An 8,377-nucleotide genomic window follows, 5' to 3' on the forward strand; every position below is an offset into this window, starting at 1 on the left:
ATATTGAATAAGCAGGCCTTCTGGGAGTGAAGGCTGTCACACCCCAGCTCATCCCCCTACAGCCCCTAGACCCCAGATCTTGGACATTGTGTGCACTCCCCCAAAGACCCTTCATTTCAGTCCACCTAGAGACAGACACATCCCAGGCTCAGCTCACTTTCTGAGCCTGCTACCTTCCCACTTTGGGCCCCCACAGCAGCCAGGTAAATACTTTCCTCCATCACAGCTTCTAGAGCTTCTGTCAGAAGTGTGTCTTTCCATGTCTGCATCATACTTGGGTCATGAGCAGTTTAGGATCAAGCCTTATGTCTTCACTGTGTGTCTCTGTAATCTCAGCCAAGGTAGGGTTATGTGCTTTTGTATTGCAGAAGTATTCAGCGAATGTTTGTGAAAGGAAGAAAGGAAGGAGAGAGGAAGTTAGTTAGGTTAGTTAGTTAGTTAGTTGAAAAAATGAAACAAAAGAGAGCCTCTTGACCCACAGGAGTGGAATCCAATTTGTACGCCTGAACTTGAACAAACTAATCACAGCCTGAGAAGCAAGGTCATGCTTGGCCATGATGCCAAGAAAAGGCAGGGCTCCCATCCAACTTATGCCTCTCTTTTGTTATCCAAATTATAACATGAAAGGAAGAAGCAGCAAAAATGAGGTTCTGTGCATTCTTGGAGGGGGTTAGGAGAGCAGGGAACAAAGGCCTCAACCTTCCAGGAAGAAGGCTCCCTCATTTTCTGGGCAGCCCTGCTTCCTTTCAAAGCAAGAGAGAAGCACAAATCCACTGCCATGGCAACCAATCCTCAGCCATCCTGCAAGGAGGCAACAGGCTGTAAGTGCTCCAGAAACCAGGTTCCCCCAATTTCTAGGTCACACAGGAGTGGGAACCCTTAAGAGGAATGACAGATCGCAGGTCAGGGTCCATCCACAATAATGGCCTCCATCCTGGATCATGTAGATGAATACAATGTTTAAGGAGGTAAGGAGGGAGCCTTGGTCCCAACCTGGAACTTGGGTGGTCATGTCTCCCAGGTGGATGAATTCTGTCTTGACTGAGCCTTTGCCTCTGGGGTCTTATTTGTGCAGCAGCAGGAGTTATAGACAGAGAGTAACAGAATACGAGCTGTAAGCAATTCCATCCAACTTCAAAGCCCGAGGTTTATACCGATTATATCACCTGAGGTCCAGCCCAAATAATAGCATGGGAATTTAACATGAAGCGCTAGTCACCAAAGTGTAGGAAGGCTGGAGAAAGAGGAAAGAGCCAAGGTTCCCCAGAGACTATTAGCCGTGGAACATTGCTAGAGTTGGAGAAGTAAGAGAGAAAACAGTACAGCCTGGAGATCACCTTCTCCCAGGAACACATGCTGCCCCCACTGCTGCTCTTGGAACCCTGGTCCCCGCCACTGAACAGTCAAGGAGGGACTTACTCCCATGGACAGAGCCCATAAGTGAGCCACCTGCTTCCCAGGCTGCCAGAACAATCACTGTCCAGCCACAGCTGGAACCTGCCAGACTCGGGGAACCCAGGAACCTGTTACAGCTGCCAGAGGCAGCAGCAGACAAAGGAAGAAAAAAGATGATTTCTTTCTACCTCTGCTTCTGTCTTCCTGTCTCCTACCAAGACCTCCCATTGGCAGGACTGAACTGGACAGGAGCTGGGAAGTCATTCTGAGCAATGTGGTTTGCAGGCTTCCAGGCCCCCCCTCCCCCGCCGCCCCGTGACACAGAGGAAAGCATGCAAGGATGGAGCTGCAGCTGGGAGCCAGGGACAAGTGTCTAGTGCCAGGTTGGCAAGAGCCCCAGATTCCAAATCTCAGGTCCCTTCTGAAAGAGGGACAGTGGCTTTCCAGGCTGTTGTAGCAAGAAGAGAAGATTTTTGTCCAGGGTGAGCTCAGCAGGAAACAGGATGTTAAGATGTTTGTGATGCCCGGAGGTGACCTGGAGACTGGTAGTGTGTGCATCTTGAATCTGCCACCTCCGTTCCAGTTTGACAAGCTTCCAACGCATAGACCCAAACCTAAAAGATAAAGTAATCTAATGAAGGTCCACATGGCACCAAATACATGTTTAATCAATGTCATCATGTGAGCCACTGTCTGCTGAGCAGTTTCTGAATGCCAGGCAGCATGCCGCGCCCTTTGAATATATTTTCCTCACTTAATCCTCATGACAGTCCCATTCAAGGGGCATTCGTGTCCTTGTCTTATAATTGAGGACCCAGAAATGTGTAAGATTCTGTAAATTTACTCAAGAATAAGAAATAAGAAATTGGACCCCAAACCTCACTTGACCCTTGTAGCTTCATCCTTAGACTCTCCCTGTCACCAATCCTCATGTCAGTCTCCTCAGCTCAGGCCCCATCAAACTCAGGGAGAGAGGTGTTCTCTCTGCTTCTAACCACATGACTTCCTAGGTTAGGCTCACATGTGTCTACAAGATCCTTCAGAAGCCAATTTCTTCATGTTACCCCCTCATACCCCCATTTAACACAAAAGCATCCTCCACCGCTGAATGCCTTCCTAGGCACTTCCTGCCTTGCTCCAGAGATACTGACTCAGCAGGGACTTGAGGAAACCTGTAAATGTGTCATTTTGAAAGTTCCCAAGAGGTTCTAGAGATCCCAGGGCTGGGGTCCACACGGCATCCAAAGCCATCTGGTCCAGCTCCACCTGCCCCCACAGCCTCATGACTTTTGAGCCTAGAATGTGGAGCCCAAAGGATCCTTGACAGCTTTGCTTCCCTCTCCTCCCAGGATACACCTCTTCTTTCTCAGAGGCTGCCCCTCTCCTGACTTCTTTCCCTCCTGTGGCCCCTCTTCCTCATTTGACAAGACTCAGGTCTTACCCCATCAAGCCATTTTTAGGAAATACTGCCCTGCTCTGTGCTCTCCACACCCCATGCTGCCCCTTCCTGCAGTCATGTCCTGACTGTCTCCCTCCCGCCAGCAGGCTGCAAGCCCTTCAGACAGATCGTAGCCTGTGGTCTCAGTGTCCCCCGTGCCAGGCACAGTATCTGCCACCAAGAGAAGCTTAGAAATGGAGGCAAAGGGAGTTCCCATCATGGCGCAGCGGAAACGAATCAGACTACTATCCATGAAGATGCCAGTTTGATCCCTGGCTTCACTTATTGGATCAGGGATCCAGCGTTGCCATGAGCTGTGGTGTAGTTCGCAGACGTGGCTCGGGTCCCACGTTGCTGTGGCTGTGGTGTAGGCCGGCAGTTGTAACTCCAATTAGACCCCTAGCCTGGGAACTTCCATATGCCACAGGTGTGTCCCTAAAAAGCAAAAAAAAAAAAAATTGAGGCAGAACTGTGTTTCCCACTATACACACACTGCAGTTCACCCTTCAAACAAAGGCAGGCTTTTCAAAGCTCTGGCTGTAGGTAAGGGAGAGCTCTCAGTGGAGAGCGTGGGATGGAGGGGTCATGAGCATAAGTCCTGGGCTCAGGTTTCCAGCTTTGCCATCCTCACACTGTATGTCCTTGGGCAAACCTCTGTGTGTCTCTGAGCCTCACCAGGAAATGCAGTTAATGTGCTCAGGTGCACAGGGTGGTGGTAAGAAAAAAGAACAGTAGCCTGTGTAAAGTTCCAGACATTCAGAGAGCCTGATAGAATTGGGAGATTTTTTCATGAGTTGTGTCTCTGCCTCTGAAAATATTCTAAATCCCTCCCCAGGCCTTGTCCTTCCCCTTTCTGAGAATGTTTTTATCTGGCACTTGACATTTTGCTAAAATCACACACAACCCACAGGGTCTCAGATAGAGCAGCTCCACTGGTTCTGTACACAGGGGTAGCAGACACGGAAGAGTAACTGCCCACCCCAGGGCCACCTCCTGATATGGCAGCTCCAGTGGGCAGAGCCCCCATTTCTTCTGCCTTCATGCCCCCATGGCACTGCCTTTACCAGGGAGTTTTCAAGTCCTGCAGTGACTCAGTGTAAGCCTTTACAAATGAAAAATTTTCTTGATAAACACATAATACACACATACACAGAGACTTTCTCTTTCTATCCACAGACTGTCTTGGACAGCCAAGCACTGGTCTGAAAAGTCACTGCAGAATAAAGGCTTAACAATTGTTGGTTGAATAAAGAAGTGATATGATTTGATGAGTACATAAAGTTTTCAATAGATATGAATTTTTAAAAAATTTGATTTATATGTGAGATTTTTGAATGTTGATCATTAGTACTCTTATAGTTGAAACACGACGATGATTTTTCATGTCTTGGCCATGGTTACAATCCATTAAGAATAATGATTACACACTCTGTAGTTAAGTACTATATCTATTGTAACTTTCATGGGCTTTTCTTTAAAACCTTCACAAATTTACTGTGGTCATGTGTTAACTGTGAGTGATAGCACTGGTTGGGGTACTATAATACATTTTGGAAAATCAAAGCCAAAAACAGGGAGTTCCTGTAGTGGCAAAGCGGAAACAAATCCGACTAGAATCGGTAAGGATGTGGATGTGATCCCTGGCCTCGCTCAGTGGGTTAAGCTCCCGGCATTGCCACGAGTTGTGGTGTAGGTCGAAGACTCTGCTCAGATCCCACATTGCTGCAGCTATAGTGTAGGCTGGCAGCTGAAGCTCCGATTCAACCCCTAGCCTGGGAACCTCCATATGCCATGGGTGTGCCCCCTCAAAAAAACCCAAAAAACAAACAAACAAACAAAAGTCACCAAGAGCTTCCCACAGAGCTGGATGTTGGGCAAAGTGTGGATGAGCTTCCAGCCACTGCTGGGGATTTGAATCCCATGTAGTAGTGGCCTTTGTGTGATGACTTTGCTGCATTTATTCACCAGGACAGTAGAAGAGATACTGTCCACCCTGAATACAGCTGGGACATCCTGGCCAGGTCACCGTTGCCTAGTGGGGAGTACTGGTCTGGGGTCCAGAAGCCTAGGCCCCCTCCTGGCTCTGACTCAGACATGAGATCTCAGGGAATCTCTTCTCCAAGCAGAGCTTCCTTCTCTAGTCTGCAGAGGGAGGCTGTCTATCTCTGGCTGGTTTGGCAGGTAACCTGCCCCATCCAAGGGACCTGGGGAACAGCTTGACTGTGACAAGGATTCTTTCCTTGACCAAACGTTACTCGGGCTCCCTAGAACTTTTCAACCAGGCTTCCTTATGTGTTCCTCTCTGCATTGTCCAATTTCAGCAAAAATCCTGCTAAGTCAGCCTAACACCCCCACTTCCATATGTGCTCACTCCGCATGTCTCAGTGTTCCTCATCCTCCACCATCTCCCAGGTGATGTTCCATCACCCAGTCTATCTTACCCATGATATTTCTTCCTTTTTTTTCCTTTTTTTGCTTTTTAGGGTCACACTCACATCATATGGAAGTTCCCAGGCTAGGGATTGAATTGGAGCTACAGCTGCTGGCCTATGCCACAGCCGTGGCAACACGGGATCCAAGCCACATCTTCAACCTACACCACAGCTCACAACAACACTGGATCCCCAACCCACTGAGCAAGGCCAAGGATCGAACCCATGTCCTCATGGATCCTAGTTGGGTTTGTTAAACTCTGAGCCACAAAAGGAACTCCCCTTGATGTTTCCACAGTAGTAATTTTCCACCCACTGACCTCCATCCTCTCCTTGGCTATCCCTCCCACTTTCCCAGGCTGTATCTGGAGTTGACCCTCCCCCATGCAATAACCATTGTGGTGGTCCCTACACCCATCACCTAGTCCCCCCTTTATTAAAGTCTACTTACTATAGCAAGTGTCATGAATATTTTTCCCTTTAGTATATATATACACAGGACAAGGAAAAAACATGGTTGTGGCCTCAGCTATTCCTGCACTAGGATCTCCAAGTCACAGAAAAACTGAGATTCATCCCCCAGACTCCCCATCAGCCACTTTATGTCTCATTACAGATTTACAAGATGTGTCCAGGGGCACAGGCAGGGGAAGCCCTGAGAGTTAGCCATTAGCCAATCCAGCACCATCACACACTGGCTCTCCTCAAGTCCTGGCCCTCTGACCCTGGATGTTAAACCTATGATCACCATGCTAACCACACAGGCTGTCTGGGAAGATTATGTCAGAGCCCACATAATCCCCTTGCTATACAGTCTGGGCCCTGACAAGACCCTGGACCCAGTGCCCATGGAAATGGACTCCAGGAGGGAGGGACCATCTATCATCACAATGTCTGAGAGGTTTGTGACTTGCCCGAGGTCCATTGCTATAACATGGCATAGTTGTCTGAAATGGCATGTGGGGGCTGAGATGGTAGATGAGATGACAAAAGACTATCTAGCTCTGAGATGCTACCATCCTAATTGCAAATTGTACAGCCTTGTTTGAAGCTGCCAAGCCAGCCCCGAGTTATCATCCTACACTCAAGAACCTGCTGGGTATTTTGTTTACTGTATTATTTACTAAGTTATTTGTAAAGCTGAGTGATGTCATGTTTTGGTTGCTTCAAATCCACCAGGTGACCTGCCCAAGAAGATGCAGACAAGAAATGTCTGAGGAGGGCCTGGCTGGTTCAGAAAAAGCTCTCCCACCTGGAAAAGAGCTAATAAAACAGACAAATTTCTGGTAAGCATAATGAAGAATTTTAAAAAAGAGACTTTCATAATATCAGAATTTTTTTCATCTTTTGTATTTTTAGGACCGCACCCATGGCATACAGAGGTGTCCAGGCTAGGGGTCTAATTGGAGCTACAGCTGCCAGCCTACACCACAGCCACAGCAACTCAGGATCCAAGCCACATCTGTGACCTACACCACAGCTCACGGCAACGCCGGATCCTTAACCCACTGATCAAGGCCAGGGATTGAACCCGCAACCTCATGGTTCCTAGTCGGATTCGTTTCCACTGTGCCATGATGGGAACTCCCATAACATCAGAATTGGTCATGGGACATAGCTACAGACACAGAAAAAAAAAATCCAAAAATAGAAAAGCAAATGAATAATTTAGAAATTCTTAGAAAAATGAAACCTACCAACCAAAATAAAAAGACCAAAGAAAATCTGTATCACTTAAAAAATTAAAACATTAGTTTAAAATCTTTTCATAGAATAAAACAGCAGCCCTGGATGGTCAGAAAGAGTCCCTGACACAAAACCCAGGTAGAGTCCCCTGCCTTGTGGAGGTTGGGGTGGGTGTGATGGGGTGGCACAAAGCCGCCCAGGCATCTGGGGCCAGGGGTGGTTCCCAAGTGGCTGGATGGGGAAGGACTGTGTTCTCATGGCCCCTCAGGTCCAATAAGGAGACCATGGGTGGTTTTAAGGACCAAGATGTGATGCTCAGACTTGCACTTTCAAATGATGGGTTCAGTGATGGGCAGGAGAATGGCTATACCTGGCAAGGGTGAGGAAAGGGGAGGGCCAATCAGAGGCCAGTTAGGTGCGCACCTGGCCAGAGGTGGCACTGCAGTGGCCAGAGGGGCCCAAATCCCCCTCCCTTCCCTAAAGTGTCCACCAGCAGGGATAGCAATGCCACATGGCTGTCTCCAGGAGGTCATTGTCAGAAAGGGCACCATGGAGACTCTGGGAGAGGGGGTCTCCATATTTCTGAGGAAGAGTAGGTTTGGCTGATGGAAAACAACCAATGAATTAACTCATTGTTCACCCACAGAGTAGAGAACAGATTTACAATGGGCTGGACCACAGGGTCCAAAAACAGGTAAAAAGAGAGCAAGATCAGCTGATGGAAAACAACAGCACTGGACCACTGAAGAATATCTTCCAATAGAGGCATGAACACCAAAGAGGTGTCCCCTGCACAGAGTAGGGCACAGAGGTGTTGGCAGCTGCCTCTTGGGGTAGGGATGGGGCAGGGTGAGAAGCCTGCCCTTTGCATGGGGGCAGGTCAAGCTTCAAACAATTCTGAGCTTAACACAGGCCTTGAAACAGAAGATACCTGGTAGTAGAAGGCACCCACTTTCCTTTATGCCCGCTCTGGGCTCAGCATGTGATCAGGTATGCATTCCTCAAATATTTATTGGAGCATCCAGTCCCTAAAACCACACTAAAAGATATATCCTCCATTTTCCAACTAACAAAAATTAGACCTCAGAGATGTTCAATGACTTACCCAATGGTCTCAGATTTTGACGAGGGAATTTGGAGATCTAACTCAAGTCCAAAGCTCTTCCTGTAATATCACACAGGAAGTGTCAGAACCAATAGAAGGTAGACATATAAGGAGAGAGATTTATTCTGAAGACGTGGTTTGTGTGATTACGGAGGCCGTCAAGTCCAAAATCTGTAGCGTGGAAACTGCTCTAGAACCAGGAAAAGCTGATGTCCCAATTCCATGGCCATCAGGCAGGAAGATTCCGTTTGGGGGAGGGATGGTCCACCTTTCCTTCTGTGCAGGCCTTCAACTGATGACATGAGGCCCGTGAACATGAAA

The sequence above is a fragment of the Phacochoerus africanus genome, chromosome 3, assembly GCF_016906955.1.
Source record: "Phacochoerus africanus isolate WHEZ1 chromosome 3, ROS_Pafr_v1, whole genome shotgun sequence".
NCBI classification, from domain to species: Eukaryota; Metazoa; Chordata; class Mammalia; order Artiodactyla; family Suidae; genus Phacochoerus; species Phacochoerus africanus.